This window comes from Kogia breviceps, chromosome 14, assembly GCF_026419965.1.
Source record: "Kogia breviceps isolate mKogBre1 chromosome 14, mKogBre1 haplotype 1, whole genome shotgun sequence".
NCBI lineage: Eukaryota > Metazoa > Chordata > Mammalia > Artiodactyla > Physeteridae > Kogia > Kogia breviceps.
In genome coordinates this window covers 64159401-64179769 of record NC_081323.1, presented here as the reverse complement: position 1 = coordinate 64179769, position 20369 = coordinate 64159401, and the positions used below count along the sequence as shown (strand labels likewise).

The 20369-nt window shown below is 41.4% G+C and overlaps 1 pseudogene; it reads right to left on the bottom strand.

Annotated features, from left to right (window-relative positions):
• Nucleotides 1-18832: 18832 nt before the first annotated feature.
• Nucleotides 18833-19771, bottom strand: LOC131741597 (large ribosomal subunit protein uL15-like; annotated as a pseudogene).
• Between the last annotated feature and the right edge of the window lie 598 nt (nucleotides 19772-20369).

Here is a 20369-nt window from a genome sequence, read left to right as displayed (position 1 = left end):
AAACTTTCCAGGAAGACACTGTAAGATTTTCTTGAGGGCTATGGTCATAAGGGGAAAGTGAGGTCAGTCAGCTGGGTGTTTTTCTCCAACCATGTTGAGCTGTTGGGCTGCAGGCACAGAAGCGGTGAAGCACTGGGTTTAACCTGGGCTTGACTTGGATGGGGAAACAAAATAGAGTGAAGGGGAAGTAAAAGAGTTAATGGTGTCCCCAAGTGATATGGGTTAGTGTTTGACCATGAGTATAAACTGTATGAAGAAAAAAGTAAGAGTGGACAAGAGATGATCATTAGTGAGGTAGTGATTGGGAACCATGGGTTAGAGACCTTAATGGCGGAAAAGAGTAATTGGATTAGAGACTGCTGCAAGGTATGAGGTGGAAAGATAAGAGGGTGGAATACTTAAGTTTGAGGTCTGAGATGAGACAAAAGAACATATTTGCAGGGGTAGGTGGTCAAGGACCCAAGAAGCTGGGTCCTTGGATGGATAATTGGATAATTCACATGGACATTGGAGTCACAAGGAAGGATGACACGAATAATGGTGGACAGGAAGACAGTGGTCCAGGTGCTAGAATCTTCCATGAATGAGGGTGTGTGGCTGTGAAGTCGGCCCAAGACTGTGAAAAGAAGGGGCCGTGGATGGTGAAGGCTTGGTGTGAACTTCAAATGAGCTGAAATTTTGGAAGCAAGAAGGAAAAGAAATGGCTGGGAAGCAGCCATGTTGAAGTAAGAAGGATGCTTTCCTACCTTTTCGCACGTAAGAAAAAAATTATTGCTCTCGGGATAGTCATGACTTGGTTAGCGTCTCTATATAGGCATACCTCATTTTCTTGTGCTTCACTTTATTGCGCTTCACGGGTATTGTGCTTTTTACAAATAAGTAGAATGGAAACAGAATCCCAGGTAAAAAGAACAAACTAGTGGTTATCAGTGGGAAGAGGGGTGGGGGAGGGGCAAGATAGGAATAGGGGATTTAGAGGTACAAACTGCTATGTATAAAATAAACAAGATACAGGAAATATTGTACTGCACAGGGAATATAGCCAATATTTTATAATAGCTTTAAATGTAATCTAATCTATAAAATATTGAATCACTGTGTTGTACACCTGAAGCTAATATAATATTGTAAGTCATCTGTACCAAGTAAATCTATCAGTGCCATTTTTCCAACAGCATTTGCCCACTTTGTGTTTCTGTGTCATATTTTGGTAATTCTTTCAATATTTCAAACTTTTCCGTTATTATAGTCATTATGGCGATCTGTGGTCAGTGATCTTTGATATTCTACTATGACCCACTGAAGGTTCAAGATGATTGTTGGTGTTTTATAGCACAATGTATTTTTAAATTAAGGTATGTGCACTGTTTTTTTTTTTAAACATCTTTATTGGAGTATAACTGTTTTACAATAGTGTGTTAGTTTTTCCTTTACAACAAAGTGAATCAGTTGTACATATACATATGTTCCCATATCTCTTCCCTCTTGCATCACCCTCTCTCCCACCCTCCCTATCCCACCCCTCTAGGTGGTCACAAAGCACAGAGGTGATCTCCCTGTGCTATGTGGCAGGTTCCCCCTAGCTATCTAATTTACATTTCGTAGTGTATATATGTCCCTGCCACTCTCCCACTTCATCACATCCCACCCTTCCCCCTCCCCATATCCTCAAGTCCATGCTCTAGTAAGTCTGTGTTTTATTCCTGTCCTACCACTAATCTCTTCATGACATTTTTTTCCCTTAGAGTCCATATATATGTGTTAGCATACGGTATTTGTTTTTCTCCTTCTGACTTACTTCACTCTGTATGACAGACTCCAGGTCCATCCACCTCATTATAAATAACTCAGTTTCATTTCTTTTTATGGCTGAGTAATATTCCATTGTATATATGTGCCACATCTTCTTTATCCATTCATCTGTTGATGGACACTTAGGTTGCTTCCATGTCCTGGCTATTGTAAATAGAGCTGTAAGGAACATTTTGGTACATGACTCTTTTTGAATTATGGTTTTCTCAGGGTATATGCCCAGTAGTGGGATTGCTGGGTCGTATGGTAGTTCTATTTGTAGTTTTTTAAGGAACCTCCATACTGTTCTCCATAGTGGCTGTATCAACTTACATTCCCACCAGCAGTGCAAGAGGGTTCCCTTTTCTCCACACCCTCTCCAGCATTTATTGTTTCTAGAGTTTTTGATGATGGCCAATCTGACCGGTGTGAGATGATATCTCATTGTAGTTTTGATTTGCATTTCTCTAATGATTAATGATGTTGAGCATTCTTTCATGTGTTTGTTGGCAGTCTGTATATCTTCTTTGGAGAAATGTCTATTTAGTTCTTCTGCCCATTTTTGGATTGGGTTGTTTGTTTTTCTGTTATTGAGCTGCATGAGTTGCTTATAAATTTTGGATATTAATCCTTTGTCAGTTGCTTCATTTGCAAATATTTTCTCCCATTCTGAGGGTTGTCTTTTGGTCTTGTTTATAGTATCTTTTGCTGTGCAAAAGCTTTTAAGTTTTATTAGGTCCCATTTGTTTATTTTTGTTTTGATTTCCATTTCTCTAGGAGATGGGTCAAAAAGGATCTTGCTGTGATTTATGTCGTAGAGTGTCCTGCCTATGTTTTCCTCTAAGAGTTTATAGTGTCTGGCCTTACATTTAGGTCTTTAACCCATTTTGAGTTTATTTTTGTGTGTGGTGTTAGGGATTGTTCTAATTTCATACTTTTACATGTAGCTGTCCAGTTTTCCCAGCACCACTTATTGAAGAGGCTGTCTTTTCTCCACTGTATATCCTTCCCTCCTTTATCAAAGATAAGGTGACCATATGTGTGTGGGTTTATCTCTGGGCTTTCTAGCCTGTTCCATTGATCTATATTTCTGTTTTTGTGCCAGTACCATACTATCTTGATTACTGTAGCCTTGTAGTAGAGTCTGAAGTCAGGGAGCCTGATTCCTCCAGCTCCATTTTTCGTTCTCAAGATTGCTTTGGCTATTCGGGGTCTTTTGTGTTTCCATACAAATTGTGAAATTTTTTGTTCTAGTTCTGTAAAAAATGCCAGTGGTAATTTGATAGGGATAGCATTGAATCTGTAGATTGCTTTGGGTAGTAGAGTCATTTTCACAATGTTGATTATTCCAATCCAAGAACATGGTCTATTTCTCCACCTATTTGTATCATCTTTAATTTCTTTCATCAGTGTCTTATAGTTTTCTGCATACAAGTCTTTTGTCTCCTTAGGTAGGTTTATTCCTAGATATTTTATTCTTTTTGTTGCAGTGGTAAATGGGAGTGTTTTCTTAATTTCACTCTCAGATTTTTCATCATTAGTGTATAAGAATGCCAGAGATTTCTGTGCATTAATTTTGTATCCTGCAACTTTACCAAATTCATTGATTAGCTCTAGTAGTTTTTTGGTAGCATCCTTAGGATTCTCTATGTATAGTATCATGTCATCTGCAAACAGTGACAGCTTTACTTCTTCTTTTCCTATTTGGATTCCTTTTATTTCTTTTTCTTCTCTGATTGCTGTGGCTAGAACTTCCAAAACTATGTTGAATAAGAGTGGTGAGAGTGGGCAACCTTGTCTTGTTCCTGATCTTAGTGGAAATGGTTTCAGTTTTTCACCATTGAGAACGATGCTAGCTGTGGGTTTGTCATATATGGCCTTTATTATGTTGAGGAAAGTTCCCTGTATGCCTACTTTCTGCAGGGTTTTTATCATAAATGAGTGTTGAATTTTGTCAAAAGCTTTCTCTGCAACTATTGAGATGATCATATGGTTTTTCTCTTTCAGTTTGTTGATATGGTGTATCACGTTGATTGATTTGCGTATATTGAAGAATCCTTGCATTCCTGGGATAAACCCCACTTGATCATGGTGTATGATCCTTTTAATGTGCTGTTGGATTCTGTTTGCTAATATTTTGTTGAGGATTTTTGCATCTATGTTCATCAGTGATATTGCCCTGTAGTTTTCTTTCTTTGTGACGTCTTTGTCTGGTTTTGGTATCAGGGTGATGTTGGCCTCATCGAATGAGTTTGGGAGTGTTCCTCCCTCTGCTATCTTTTGGAAGAGTTTGAGAAGGATAGGTGTTAGCTCTTCTCTAAATGTTTGATAGAATTCGCCTGTGAAGCCATCTGGTCCTGGGCTTTTGTTTGTTGGAAGATTTTTAATCACAGTTTCAATTTCAGTGCTTGTGATTGGTCTGTTCATATTTTCTCTTTCTTCCTGGTTCAGTCTCGGCAGGTTGTGCATTTCTAAGAATTTGTCTATTTCTTCCAGGTTGTCCATTTTATTGGCACACAGTTGCTTGTAGTAATCTCTAATAATCTTTTGTATTTCTGCAGTGTCAGTTGTTACTTCTCCTTTTTCATTTCTAATTCTATTGATTTGAGTCTTCTCCCTTTTATTCTTGATGAGTCTGGCTAATGGTTTATCAATTTTATTTATCTTCTCAAAGAACCAGCTTTTAGTTTTATTGACCTTTGCTATTGTTTCCTTCACTTCTTTTTCATTTATTTCTGATCTGATCTTTATGATTTCTTTCCTTCTGCTAAATTTGGGGTTTTTTTGTTCTTCTTTCTCTAATTGCTTTAAGTGCAAAGTTAGGTTGTTTATTCGAGATGTTTCCTGTTTTTTAAGGTATGATTGTATTGCTATAAACTTCCCTCTTAGAACTGCTTTTGCTGTATCCCATAGGTTTTGGGTCGTCGTGTCTCCATTGTCATTTGTTTCTAAGTATTTTTTGATTTCCTCTTTGATTTCTTCAGTGATCACTTCGTTATTAAGTAGTGTATTGTTTAGCCTCCATGTGTTTGTATTTTTTACAGATCTTTTCCTGTAATTGATATCTAGTCTCATAGCATTGTGGTCGGAAAAGATACTTGATACGATTTCAATTTTCTTAAATTTGCCAAGGCTAGATTTGTGACCCAATATATGATCGATCCTGGAGAATGTTCCATGAGCACTTGAGAAAAATGTGTATTCTGTTGTTTTTGGATGGAATGTCCTATAAATATCAATTAAGTTCATCTTGTATAATGTATCATTTAAAGCTTGTGTTTCCTTATTTATTTTCATTTTGGATGATCTGTCCATTGGTGAAAGTGGGGTGTTAAAGTCCCCTACTATAATTGTGTTACTGTCGATTTCCCCTTTTAAGGCTGTTAGTATTTGCCTTATGTGTTGAGGTGCTCCTATGTTGGGTGCATAAATATTTACAATTGTTATATCTTCTTCTTGGATTGATCCCTTGATCATTATGTAGTGTCCTTCTTTGTCTCTTGTAATAGTCTTTATTTTAAAGTCTATTTTGTCTGATATGAGAATTGCTACTCCAGCTTTCTTCTGATTTCCATTTGCATGGAATATCTTTTTCCATCCCCTTACTTTCAGTCTGTATGTGTCCCTAGGTTTGAAGTGGGTCTCTTGTAGACAGCATATATATGGGTCTTGTTTTTGTATCCATTCAGCCAGTCTGTGTCTTTTGGTGGGAGCATTTAAACCATTTACATTTAAGGTAATTATCGATATGTATGTTCCTATTACCATTTACTTAATTGTTTCGGGTTGTTCTTGTAGGTCTTTTACTTCTCTTGTGTTTCTTGCCTAGAGAAGTTCCTTTACGATTTGTTGTAGAGCTGGTTTGGTGGTGCTGAACTCTCTCAGCTTTTGCTTGTCTGTAAAGGTTTTAATTTCTCCATCAAATCTGAATGAGATCCTTGCTGGGTAGAGTAATCTTGGTTGTAGGTTTTTTTCCTTCATCACTTTAAATATGTCCTGCCACTCCCTTCTGGCTTGTAGAGTTTCTGCTGAAAGATCAGCTGTTAACCTTATGGGGATTCCCTTGTGTGTTATTTGTTGTTTTTCCCTTGCTGCTTTTAATATGTTTTCTTTGTATTTAATGTTTGACAGTTTGATTATTATGTGTCTTGGCGTGTTTCTCTTTGGGTTTATCCTGTATGGGACTCTCTGTGCTTCCTGGACTTCATTGACTATTTCCTTTCCTATATTAGGGAAGTTTTCAACTATAATCTCTTCAAATATTTTCTCAGTCCCTTTCTTTTTCTCTTCTTCTTCTGAGACCCCTATAATTCGAATGTTGGTGCGTTTAATGTTGTCCCAGAGGTCTCTGAGACTGTCCTCAGTTCTTTTCATTCTTTTTTCTTTCTTCTGCTCTGCATTAGTTATTTCCACTATTTTATCTTCCAGGTCACTTATCCGTCCTTCTGCCTCAGTTATTCTGCTATTGATCCCATCTAGAGTATTTTTCATTTCATTTATTGTGTTGCTCATCATTGCTTGCTTCCTCTTTATTTCTTCTAGGTCCTTGTTAACTGTTTCTTGCAATTTGTCTATTCTATTTCCAAGATTTTGAATCATCTTTACTATCATTATTCTGAATTCTTTTTCGGGTAGACTGCCTATTTCCTCTTCATTTGTTAGGTCTGGTGTCTTTTCATCTTGCTCCTTCATCTGTTGTGTGTTTTTCTGTCTTCTCATTTCGCTTATCTTACTGTGTTTGGGGTCTCCTTTTTGCACGCTGCAGGTTCGTAGTTCCCGTTGTTTTTGGTGGCTGTCCCCAGTGGCTAAGGTTGGTTCAGTGGGTTGAGTAGGTTCCCTGGTTGGGCGTCTACTGCCTCAGTTCTGGTGGATGAGGCTGGATCTTGTCTTTCTGGTGGGCAGGTCCACGTCTGGTGGTGTGTTTGGGGATGTTGGTAGCCTTATTATGATTTTAGGCAGCCTCTCTGCTAATGGATGGGGCTGTAGACCTGTCTTGCTCTTTGTTGGGAATAGGGTGTCCAGCACTGTTCGTTGCTGGTCCTTGAGTGAAGCTGGGTCTTGGTGTTGAGATGGAGATCTCTGGGAGATTTTCGCCGTCCGATATTACGTGGAGCTGGGAGGTCTCTTGTGGACTAGTGTCTTGAGGTTGGTTCTCCCACCTCAGAGACACAGGCCTGGTGCCTGGCTGGGGCGCCAAGAGCCTTTAATCCACACGGCTCAAAATAAAATGGAGAAAAAATAGAAAGGAAAGAAAAGGAAGGAAGGAAGGAAGGAAGGAGGGAGGGAGGGAAGGAAGGAAGAAAGGATGGAAAAAATGAAGCAAGGAAGAAAGCAAGAAAGGAAGGAAGGAAGGTGGAGAGGAGGAAAGGGAGGAAGGAAGAGAGGAGGGGAGGAAGGAAGGGAGGAAAGAAGGGGGGAAGGAAGGAAGAAGGGAGGGAAGGAGGGAAGAAAGGAAGGAAGAAAGGAAGAAAGAAAGGGAGAAGACAAAGTAGAATAAAGTATAGTTATTAAAATAAAAAATAATTATTAAGAAGAAAAATTTATATTAAAAAAAAAAAAAAACAGAAAAACGGGTCGGTCTAACCGTAGGACAAATGGTGAAAGCAAAGCTATACAGACAAAATCTCACACAGCAGCACACACATACACACTCACAAAAAGAAAAAAAGGGGAAAATAATAGTATATCTTGCTCCCAAAGTCCACCTCCTCAACTTGGGATGATTAGTTGTCTATTCAGGTTTTCCACAGATGCAGGGCACTTCAAGTTAATTGTGGAGCTTTAATCCGCAGCTTCTGAGGCTGCTGGGAGAGACCTCCCCCTCTCCTCTCTGTTCGCATAGCTCCTGGGGTTCAGCTTTGGACTTGGCCCCGCCTCTGCGTGTAGGTCGTCTGAGGGCCTCTGCCCTTTGCTCAGACAGGACGGGGTTAAAGGAGCAGCTGATTGGGGGGCTCCAGCTCACTCAGGCTGGGGGGAGGGAGTGGCACGGGGGCGGGGCAAGTCCGCGGCGGCAGAGGCCGACGTGACGCTGCACAGGCCCAAGGCGCGCCGTGCGTTCTCTCGGGGAAGCTGTCCCTGGATCCTGGGACCCCGGCAGTGGCGGGCTGCACGGGCTACCGGGAGGGCCGGTGTGGAGAGTGACCTGTGCTCACACACAGGCCTCTTGGTGGTGGCAGCAGCAACCTTAGCGTCCCACACCCGTCTCTACTGTCTGTGCCGACAGCCGCGGCTCGCGCCCGTTTCTGGGGCTCCTTTAAAGCGGCGCGCTTAATCCCCTCTCCTCGCGCCCAGGAAGCAAAGAGGGAAGAAAAGGTCTCTTGCCTCTTCGGCAGCTCCGGACTTCAACCGGACTCCCTCCCGGCCAGCCGTGGCGCACTAACACCTTCAGGCTGTTTTCACTCTGCCAACTCCACACCTTTCCCTGCGATTCGACTGAAGCCCGAGCCTCAGCTCCCGGCCCCGCCCGCCCCGGCGGGGGAGCAGACAAGCCTCTCGGTCTGGTGAGTGCCGGTCGGTACAGATCCTCTGCGGGAATCTCTCCGCTTTGCCCTCCGCAGCCTGTGGCCGAGCTGTCCTCCGCGGCTCCGGAGCTTCCCCCTCCGCCATCCGCAGTCTCCGCCCGCGAAGGGGCTTCTAGTGTGGGGGAGTCTTTCCTCCTTCACGGCTCCCTCCCACTGGTGTAGGTCCCGTCCCTATTCTTTGTCTCTGTTTATTCTTTTTTCTTTTGCCCTACCCAGGTACGTGGGGAGTTTCTTGCCTTTTGGGAGGTCTGAGGTCTTCTGCCAGCGTTCGGTGGGTGTTCTATAGGAGAAGCTCCACGTGTAGATGTATTTCTGATGTCTCTGTGAGGAGGAAGGTGATCTCCGCGTCTTACTCTTCCGCCATCTTTAAGCCGTCTCCTTGTGTGCACTGTTTTTTAAAGACATAATGTATTGCACACTTAACAGCCTACAGCACAATGTAAATATAACTTTTATATGCACTAGGAAACCAAATAATTTGCATGACTCACTTTATTGCCATATTCCCTTTGTTGTGGTGGCCTGGAGCAAAATCCACAATATCTCTGAGCCATGCCTGTGTACATAGTATTACTCCTTTGCCCAGGCAAGAAAACTGAGGCTCAGCAAGATTAGGGAACCTGCCCAAGGTCACAGGGAAGCTGAGGTTCAAGCCCATGTCTTCCTGATTCTGGAACCTGTGTTCTGGTTTGGTATGATTCACAAATCTGAACCCCATGCTATAATCAGTTCTGCCATGCGTGAGCTCTTCTGCCTTGACCCTGTAGCTTCCTCCTTCAAAGGTCTTCCCCTGAGGTTATTCAGAAGGTTACTGGCATTTGTAGCCTTGTCTGGGGCTGGCCTTGGCCGAGAATCTTTGGATATTGTTCTCAGGGTTAATGACCCATACAGGGAATTCACCCTTGACTTCTCCTCCCTCCCAGATTCTATTCCGAGCAGGGACAAGTTGGTACTAGACAGCTGGTTTTCATTCTGTTGATGTTGACAGGGAGATAATGAGTCAGATAGGCCTTGGTTATGAAATGAAGCCCTGAGAGGAAATTATCATCAGACTTCTTACTGAGGAGAGCAGAGAAAGGGATTTAAATTAAAGTGGTAACTGGTGTTTTGGTTGGCATTCAGACTGTCTCCTTAAATCTTTTTTCCTCTTCATGTCATCATTAAATGAAACAGAGCACGCAACTGGCAAATGGGAGAAAGATAGGCAAGTACTCTGGTGCCGTGAGACCTGATCTCTAATAGCTCTCATTTAGGCTTTGAGCCCCACAATGAATGGGAAGCATTCTACCTAGTCCCCCAGGAGTCCCATAAGGTGGACAACCCTCCCCTGCCCCTTTAACAAGTAGGCAATGGAGTCACATTGTTATCTTACTTGAGGCCACACATAAATCCCTGCCTCCCAAATCAGTCCCCTTTCCACTTCAAGGTGGTCCCTCCCAATGGACCCTATTCATCTGCCTTGACTTTGCTTAGAAGCTGGAAGGAAGAAGGGACGCCAAATCAGGAGAGTGAATCAGATTTCCTTGTGGTCTTCCTCTCCTCTGTATCATAAATTCTAGTGCTTGGCTGCCTGGGTATTAAATATTGCCTCTATCACCTACCAGCTGTGTGACCTTAAGGAAATCACTTAATCTCTCTGAAGCTCATTTTCTCCATCTGTAAAACTCTTGTAATTATGCATCTCTCTCATAGGGTTGTTGTGCAGATTAAATAATTTAAGTATGTTAAACACTTAAAACGTTGCCTGGCACATAAGCAGTGTTTGCTGTTATTTTTATAGTTGCTGCTGTTGTTTTTATTATTGTCAGCTAGTAATAGTGATAATGATTATGATGACATCAATGATAAGAGCTAACTGTTTGTTGTGCCTCTACTGGGGTGCCAGGGTTGACTGTGACTAGTGATTTGCATGTGGTATCTCAGTGAACACTCGTCAGTCAGGATACTTTCGGGTGCAAGTAACAGAAATTGTACATCCAGCTGGTTTCAATGATAAGTCACTTATTACTGCCTGTTAACAGGAAACTCAGAGATAAGTCAGGTTTCAAAGTAGGCTGATTCGGAGCATCAACAGAGATGCATGGATCCAGGCTTTTTTAACCCTTCTCTGTTTTCCTCAGTGTTAGTTTCACCCATAGGCTTCTCTCAAGATGGTTAAAGAAGCTCCAGGCATCACCTCTGGAGCAGACTACATCTAGAAATGAAAGAGACTCTTGGAAAGACAAAACTTTTCTGAAAAGTCCCCAGTAATCTCCTGCTCTTGTCTCATTACCAGAACTGTGTCATTTGCTTATTCCAAATCAATTGAGAGAATATTTCCTCCAGACCAGTCAGGTCGCCCTGGGAGCTGAGGGTGAGATCAACCTTCTAGAAGTATATGGACACCTGGAAAAATCATGATACCTGAAAAAAAATCATACTCTGTGAGGAAGAAAAGGAAATAGATCTGGGTGGTCAAAATCAGGGTTCACTGTAGGTAGGTGTTGTTATTCCTTTTTTTAAAAAAATTAATTTATTTATTTTTGGCTGTGTTGGGTCTTCGTTGCTGCGCGTGGGCTTTCTCTAGTTGTGGTGAGCGGGGACTACTCTTTGTTGCCATGCGTGGGCTTCTCATTGTGGTGGCTTCTCTTGCTGTGGAGCACGGGCTTCAGTAGTTGTGGCATGTGGGCTCAGTAGTTGTGGCTCGCAGGCTCTAGAGCACAGGCTCTAGAGTGCAGGCTCAGTAGTTGTGGTGCACAGGCTTAGTTGCTCTGTGGCATGTGGGATCTTCCTGGACCAGCGGTCAAACCCATGTCCCCTGCATTGGCAGGTGGATTCTTAACCACTGCGCCACCAGGGAAGCCCTGTTATTCCTTTTTCATAGAGAAGGAAACTGAGGCTCTGAAAGGTTTACTCATTTTACATGGTCATCAATTTAAAAGTGGAACTCAAACCCAACTGTGTCTGATCCTAAAATTCATGTTCTTTAGGGCCACATTAAAGCTTTCTGGGGTTTGCTATGGTTCACAGCAGCACTATTTACACTAGCCAAGACATGGAAGCAACGCAAATGTCCATCAACAGATGAATGAATAAAGAAGATGTAGTACATATATACGATGGAATATTACTCAGCCATAAAAAGAACGAGATAATGCCATTTGCAGCAACATGGATGGACCTAGAGATTATCATACTAAGCGAAGTAAGTCAGACAGAGAAAGACAAATACCATATGATATCATTTATATGTGGAATCTACAATACAAGTCAACGTATCTGTGAAACAAAAACGGACTCACAGATATAGAGAACAGACTTGTGGTTGCTATGGGGGAGAAGGGATAGGGGAGGGAAGGAATGGGAATGGAATGGAATTAGCAGAGGCAAACTATTATATATAGGATGGATAAGCAACAAGGTCATACTGTATAGCACAGGGAACTATATTCAATATTCTGTGACAAACCATCATGGAAAAGAACATGAAGAAGAATATATATTTTATACATATTATATATATATATATTTACATATATATATATACACACACACATACATACTGAGTCAGTTTGCTGTACAGAAGAAATTAACACAACATTTTAAATCAACTATACTTCAATAAAATTTTTTAAAAACTTTATGAGCTTTAGAGATGTGACAATTTTTATTGATTGAGCACTTACCATGTGCTGGATACTGTGGAGACACTATACAAGAATCTTATTTAATTCCTTTAATCAACCCAATAAATTAGGCATTTTAGTTCCATTTAATGGGATGAGGATGGTAAACTGAGGTTAAAACAGGGTATGTGGCTTGTTGCAGGCTATAGATCTAAGCCAAAAATCAAAATTTGAACCCAGGTCTCTCTGGCTCAAAAGCTTAAACTTCTCCTATGACCCCAAAATAATCAAATGTCATTCTCATATTCCTCTATTATTTGGGATTTGTATGGGAAAAAGTCAGACTTTTAATGAGGATCCTGACGACTTTCAATTCAAAGACCCAGTTTTTTTTCCTAATTTTTATTTTAGAATAAGACTTCAAAGCACATATAGCCGTGAACTTTTTCTCTTTTTTTGCGCTCCAAGTTCTGTGACCTCCTCTTTCCATCTGCTTTCACTGAGAACTTTTAGGATAAAATATCGTAACTGGCTGCTTGGATGCCCTCTGGGCTGCATGGGATCAGGAGTGTGGAAACAGCTTCCTTGGGTTCCATGCTGGCTTACCTCCTCTTCTCCCTCAGCCAGGAGCAAGGGGAGAGCTAAGGGCACGATGATTCCATGAGACCCAGGTCATGCTCATATCTCAGCAGTTTCTCCCCTTTGTACCCTAAAATCCCGTCTAGTTCTAAGACAGGGAGAGGAATTCTGGTTAGTTAAGGCCCCAGCAAAGTACAAGGCAGTATACTACTATTTAATTTTCATAACGTCCACATCAAACATTGTTATCCTTCATGAGGGTGAAGAAACTGTGGTTCACAGAGGTAAAATAAGGTATCAAGCTGGTGAGTGAGGGTTTGGAGCTGAGCTGTGTCTGACTCCAGATCTTCGATTTTTGTGTTGTGTTTCCTAGGTTGTAAATTTCTATAGGGAATCTGCCAAAGTCTTATACATCCTTGCACCCCTCCTCTGTATCTTAGGCATAGTCATATTAATTTATTTTGCTTGCAACTAACAGAAACCTACTCAGATTAGCTTAAGCAAATAGAGGGATTTATTATAAGAATACTGGTACCTCACAGAGCCCCAAAGCAGGTCTGAGTCCCAGGAGCAAATGGAAATAATCAAGGCCTTGAATGCCATGTAGACTTTCCCTCCATTATGTGAGCTTCTGCGTGTTTGCTTCATTTTTGTTCACTTACACTAGCTTCCTTTACTTCCCACAAATTAAAAAAAAAAAAAGACTGCAGGCACCTCTAGTTTACATGTGACTAGATTATTCATGCAGAATACCTTTGTTTTTCCATTTTTTTTTCCTATTTCTCAAACCATTTCAATCTCCTCCACATTCTGTGTTCTCAGGGAAGGGATTAATTGGCCTGACTAAGGCTTGTATCCAACACTAGCCCAATCATCTGTGTCTAAAGGCTGGGAGTAATGTTGGGCCAAAATGGCAGCTTCCCTTGGAACTTCGTGGATGGAGGGAAGAGGAAGTGGTCTCAGAAAAACATAAGGGGGAGATCCCAGAAGTTGTGGTTTTATTAGATAGACAATTTGATAAGTATCCTTTATAATAAATATTGCAACTGTACTATCTCATTAAGACAATCCAGTGATTTATGTATAAAGCATGTAGAACAGTGTCAGTTGATATGAATGCTCAATAATGCAGAAAGTTTTTTTGGTTTGTTTTAAAATATATATATATATTCTTTTTCAGATTCTTTTCCTTTATACATTATTACAAGATACTGAATATAGTTCCTCGTGCTTGACAGTAGGTCCTTGTTTATTTATTTTATATATAGTAGTGTGTATATGTTAATCCCAAATTCCTAATTTACCCCTCCTCCATTTCCCCTTTGGTAACCATAAGTTGTTTTCTAGGTCTGTGAGTCTGTTTCTGTTTTGTAAATAACTTCATTTGTGTCATATTTTTTAGATTCCACATATATGTGATATCATAAGATATTTGTCTTTCTCTGTCTGGCTTACTTCACCTAGTATGATAATCTCTAGGTCCATCCATGTTGCTGCAAATGGCATTATTTCATTCTTTTTTATGGCTGAAGTAGTATTCCACTGTGTGTATATATATATATCACATCTTCTTTATCCATTCCTCTGTCAATGGACACTTGGGTTGCTTCCATGTCTTGGCTATTGTGAATAGTGCTGCTATGAACACTGGGGGTACATGTAGCTTTTCAAATTAGAGTTTTCATCTTTTCCAGATATATGTCCAGGAGCGGGATTGTTGCATCATATGGTAGTTCTATTTTTAGCTTTTTAAGGAACTTCCATACTGTTCTCCATAATAGCTGCACCAAAAGTGCAGAAGGTTTTTATTCCCTCCTTTGAGTCTTGAGGTGGAAAACAGAATAAATTGCCATTTGGAGAGGAGAAAATGTCAGTGCATAAGCTCAGGGGGACATGGCTAAAAGGCCATGGCATTCTTCTTAGAATCGAAATTGGTGCATGCTTATCTCTAAGGCAGAAGTCCTTTGGTTACGGGTAGACTCAAAATGTGTAAAGATTTTTTTTTTTCCACCTTCACTTAAAACCATGCTCTTGACCATAGATGCACATATGGATTTTTAAAACAGATGTGTTTTTAAAATTCTGATGCTGAGTCCCACCTCCAGGGATTCTGATTCCAATGGTCTGGGGTGGGGCACATGCATTAATTTTCCAGAGAGCTTCTGAGGTGAGTCTAATACACACAGAAGGGAGAGCTACTGATTTATAGCGAGAAGCAATTACCTGATGACCTGAGCCTATTGCAAGAAGATGTTAAAACCAAAAGCGACATGATCACAGGCAGGCAGGGAAGGTGTCTTTTGCTCCAGGCAGACATGGGCCAGGCTCTGAAGTGATATCTTCTCCAGGAGGTGCTGTGCTGAAGCCATTGATGGGTCTCTTCTGGAGTGAGACCTGTTTTTGGTAATCACAAGAGAAATACGGAAGCTCAGGTGGATCTTGTTAGTGTCAAGTTCATTCTTACTGGCTCCAGTTTGCTCTGCCCTTTTAATTCATCATCTCTGATTTGAAACGGCATTAGGGCATATTAGAAAGCGACTGAAGGGGATGGGAGAACAGGTTCAAGTGGCCTTTCCTGATTTACAGACAGGTTTTAAGAGCAGAAAGAGAATGTACACTAGCTGCCTTAGCTCACGTCAGGGAAGGGCTCCTGGTCTCAACCTTGGCTCCCTTTCCAGACAGTTACAACGACTGCCCTGCCTAGACAAAATTGATAATAGCACCTTGAATCTGACAACACTTGCAACCTATAAAGCTCCCTCACAAAAACCTTACTGTTCCCCAAAGTGTGCTAATATGAACCATAGGAGGTGTAAAAGATGATTTTAAGTGGTACACAGAGATTTTTAATAGTTACCTTAAAGCGTATTTGGGAAAACATAATTATCAAGGGAAAACTGATTTCACAGATATTATTTCTTATGATAAAGTAGATGATTAAGGTTTTTTTCCTTCCCCCTTTAGTGAGTTCATTTAGAGAGAAGTGTTCATTTCAGGTTGTGGTAGATATGGTAAGATATTGTGATGTATTTTGAGGATGATCAAAGTTTGGGGTACACTGGGTTATTTCATTGTCACCAGTAATCCAGAGTAAGTTGGTTGTCACTTTTTTTGGCTTTATTTTTATGGATTAAGAAATTGGGGCTTGAGAGTTTAAATAACTCATCCAGGTTTTTTTTAATGCTCTCAAATTCATGTCTTCTGAATCCAATTCCAGGCTTCTTTCCATGACCTTGCTCTTCTACTGAGAGTTAATGTCTAAGCCAAAACCTTTGTTGTTCTAGCAGGTGAGGAAGGTCTTCGCAGAGCCATCCACACTCAGGATTAATGAGATGCATGGCTCTGGACACATAATGGCATGGACCAATTCAGTGGTTCTCTAAGGGTGGTTTCTGGGCCAACAGCAGAAGCATCTATGTGGAATTTGTGCAAATTCTTAGACCCACTTGAAGACTGTTGGGTCAGAAGCTCTGAGGATGGGGCCCAGAAACCTCTGTTTTATCAAACCCATAGGGTGATTCTGAGGCACACTAAAGTTTAGGAACTATCCTGTGGTTCTCAACTGGGGGTAATTTTATCCCCGTAGGAGATATTTAGCCATATCTGGAGGCATTTTTTTGTTATTCCACCTGGGGCAGATGGTGCTGCAGACATCTGGTGAGTAGAGGCCTGGGATGCTGCTAAACATCCTACACAGGACAGCCTCTGACAGCAAAGATTTTTCCATTCTAAGATGTCAACAGTGCTGAGGCTGAGAGACCCTGCACCAGACTGATTGACGAGCATGGTGGTTAGTCCAATGGTGTTTACTTAAGAGACCAAAAGTCATCTAAAAATTGCAGGTTACTATGGCCTCTGGTTGACTGAGTAGCATGATTTCCATTTGCCAGATTATTGGCCAGTGGGCAAGGAAATCCTCCAAGCTGCCCGTAGCCATATTCATGATATCTGAAATGGATGTCAAATTGGGGTCAGAGTCGGTGGTGGAATCTAGTCCAAGAAATCAGGGCAGCCCAAGGAAAATGCATGGGGTTTGTGTCTGGTGAACCTACTGCTGGCCTTCCCAGCACCTAGGACTTCAAACCACCCCCTGGATGCTAAGATTTCACACCCTCCAAAAAAAGAATGCATATCCAGTTCCCTGATCACGAGGCAATATATCAGAAAAGTCAACAGCACTTTTTGGAGAATCAAATTATTTGGAATCACATCCCTGCTTTATTATTTCTTGGCTGTGTGACTTTGGCAAATTCATCACTTTCTTGAGCCTCGGTTTCCCCATCTGTAAACTAGGGTGATAATAATTGTAGTACTGATGAGGACTGTAGGGCACAGTGCATGTAAAACAATTAGAACAATTCCAGACCCATAGAAAATGCTTGCCACATATAATCATTATTGATTCTTTGTATTGTCTGTTTAGGTCTTGCATCTTTAAAATGGCAAGTCTGTCCCCTTTGTACTCAATAGAACGCCCGATGCCCACATGCTAGCGTTCATTCCCAGTCTCCTCGCTCTACCTCCTATCTGAGAGCATATCCTCTTTGTCTAGAACCAGTCTTTTCTCTCTCTACTTCATCTGGCAAAGTGTCCATCAGAAATAAAAGAGAGTTAGATTTTATGATATGCCAGGTGACGAATTGCATCATATGCCTCCAGCTTCTTGGACTCTACATTGGTCCTTGAAGATTGGTGTGATTTTTTACAATGGGGATGGGACAGGTGTCTGTCACTACACTAGCTGCTCTCAGTTTCAAAGGATGCATTTTGAATGATGGGTTATCAGCATCACGCGAGGGGTGACTTCGCCCCACTTGGGCAGGCTCTCACTGAAGCTTTCATAAGGTCAACCTTGCCCGGGTTAATACGGCTTTCAAAATAATAAAGGGGAAGAATCAAAATCTGTCTGCTTTCATTAAGTCTAACCCTGGCCTGCCTATTAGAATATGTATAACTCAGAACCATGTAGAAGGATGGCTGGCCTCCAGGTTAAGCTAGGTACAAAGGAGAGGAATGGGACTCCTCATTTATGGTCCAGGAAGCAAATGGGGTCAACATCATTAATATCAGAGCATCCCCAAATTGTCTTCAGATGATCAAACCACTGAGGGAAGGGCCAGCGAGGGAAGCTGTGAACATGTCATTATGATGAGAACTGTTCAAGCTTCCTTTTCTTCCACGTAACCTCAGAAATATGTGGCTCCCAGCTCACACCATCATCTACCTACTGCAAAAGCCTCTTTCTGTCTTTGCATCTGAGCACCACAGTGGGAGCTTTCCTCCAAGTCAAAACAGAAAAAAATGGGAAAATCTTGCACAGATGGCTATGCAGCCCTCTTGGTAACAGTGCCCTCATCTTATATGGAATTATTGGAAAAGCAGTTTGAACAGGCTTTGGATTCCAAGGCTGCGGGAGGAGAGAAGTCGGCAGATTCAAACATTATGGGGGCTTCTCTCAGATTTGTTGTTGTTATTCCAGAGTTCTGTTGCTGGGCCACAGAGCATCTCCCAGGGTAGGTGTGGGCTTCATGCAAAAATGGTGAAGTCAACAGCCAGCCTCCCTCCTTCAGAGGGAGTTATTTCTTGAGTGTTTTTTTCTGAGCCTCCCTAGGAGGAGAGCACTGATAGATGGAGACTTCTATTTCAAAGGTTTGTTTAGTTTTTCAGGGAGGAGTGATATTTTGGTGACTCATCCTAACAACAGTTGTAGGGGAGTATCTGCTAAAGGTTAAGAGCATTAAACATAAGGAACATGAAACAGTTAAATGACAGTATAGTATACCAAGCCCTGTCCTAGGTACCAGGGCAACGGCTCTCAACCTTGGCTGTGCATTACAGTTCCCCTTGGCACTCAAAAACAATTGAATGAAAAGAAATACAATCTAATGCCAAACCCCAGACTAATTAAACTGGAACCTCGGGGGGTTCTCCCAGGCATCTGCATTTCTCAAAGCTCCTCAGGTGATTTCAATGTGAAATCAGGGTGGAGCATCCCTCACTAAATTGACAGAGTTGAATAGACATAATTTGCTCCCTTGAGAAAGTAAACAATCACGTAAATAAATACATGTGATATAAGACTTTATATGGCACTCATGGTAATGCACGCAAGGGATCGTGTTTTGGGAGAGAACGAATAGACTAATTTTCCTTGGGAGGATCAGGGGATACTTCATGGGAGAGACGATGTCAGAATAATTTTGAAGATGACAAAGGATTTTGCCAAGTTGGCAAGCAGGGAGGAAGGGGGAGGGGGGGAAGGGAGCTCACGTGCTGTGCATGCAGGTAGAGAAAAGTTAAGAAGATGCTGGAGATTTCCGACCCATAACGTAACTATCAGATATGGAACAATTTGAGCAGAGTGCTCTCAACACCCAACCTGGAAGCTGCTCCTGACGGCTGAGAAATCAGTGGCTGGGAAAATTCCCCTTTCTCTTCAGTGGAACCTGTAGTGTGAGAGCCGAGAGCTGAAAGTCAGTGCTCATGCAGAGATGTCCTTCCACAGACTAAGGGGTGACAGGGAAGACATTGAATGACAGCCAACGTTTTGTGCTGTTAATTTTTTAAAGCAATTTTTAGCATTTAATGAAATCCATGTGGCTTCAAGCCACCAGGATATCAGACCCCTCTTCCTGCCCTTAATCTTCTCCCTGGCTCTTCTGCTGAAGAATTTGACCTTCATGATGACAGGCAGCTTTAGGTGCTTCTCTTCTCCAGAACGTTTTAGTAGCATGATCGTATCACATCCGTGATGGGGGTGTCTCCAGTCTCGGTTTTGGTAGCATTTACCCATGTCTGCTCACTGACCAAGGTCCATAATTTAGTGAGGTTGACAGTGGGGCAGAAGTTCTGGTTCCTCTTTAAGTGGTTATGCCTCATACGAACCTTGTCAAAGTAACCTAGGTAGTGTTTGCCTAAATTGATCGTATGGTGACGCCTGCCCCTAGCATGACCCCCGCTTCCCCAGTGCTTCTGGTTCTTGCTCATGTGGCCATGGCCATGGCTCCCGTGGTCCTGAATTTTATGGTTCTTCCTTAGTTTGGATGGTAGGTCAGTCAGTGACCCAGACAAATGAGATGTTAATATTTCTGAAGTTGCAACATTTTCATGAGTGGATGCTGTAGCTAATAGAAACAAAAAGTGTGGATACAGAGATAAAATTTATGAAGTCTTGGTACTTGGTGCAAATTTTGAAGACGTGGTATGAATTTCGGCAGTGACATTCATGTTTGGAAATACTGCTTGAGGTCAACACCAATCAAGCCACATACCCATTGCCAGCTGAGTTGTGACCAGGCTTATCCATCATGTGACATCTTGTCAATTACCACAGCTAATTGTGTCATTGCCGCTAACAATGCTACAACTAAAGCTACAACCACAACAATTCTGAAAACATTTTGAGGGCTTACTATGCCCTAAATGTGTTAACTATTTTAAGAAATCTTTGATTATGTTTTGCCACCTATACTCCATTTATTTTATTCTTAATATTCATCAAATGTTTTACTTGCATATCTGCTTACTCATAACAAGGGTAATGTTTTGAAATATTTAAGGAGATACTTTTCTCCTTTTTGTGGTAAATCATGTTCTTCCAATACAGTTTTAATTTTTTAAATTTATTTTATTCAAGTATATTTGATTTACAATGTTGTGGTAATTTCTGCTCTACAGCAAAGTGATTCAGTTATACATGTATATATATATACATTCTTTTTCTTTGTCTTTTTCTTTTCCTTTATGGTTTATCACAGGATGTTGAATATAATTTCCTGTGCTGTACAGTAGGATCTTGTTGTTTAGCCATTCTATATGTAATAGTTTGCAACTGCTAATCTCAAACCCCCAATCCTTCCCTCCCCCATATCCC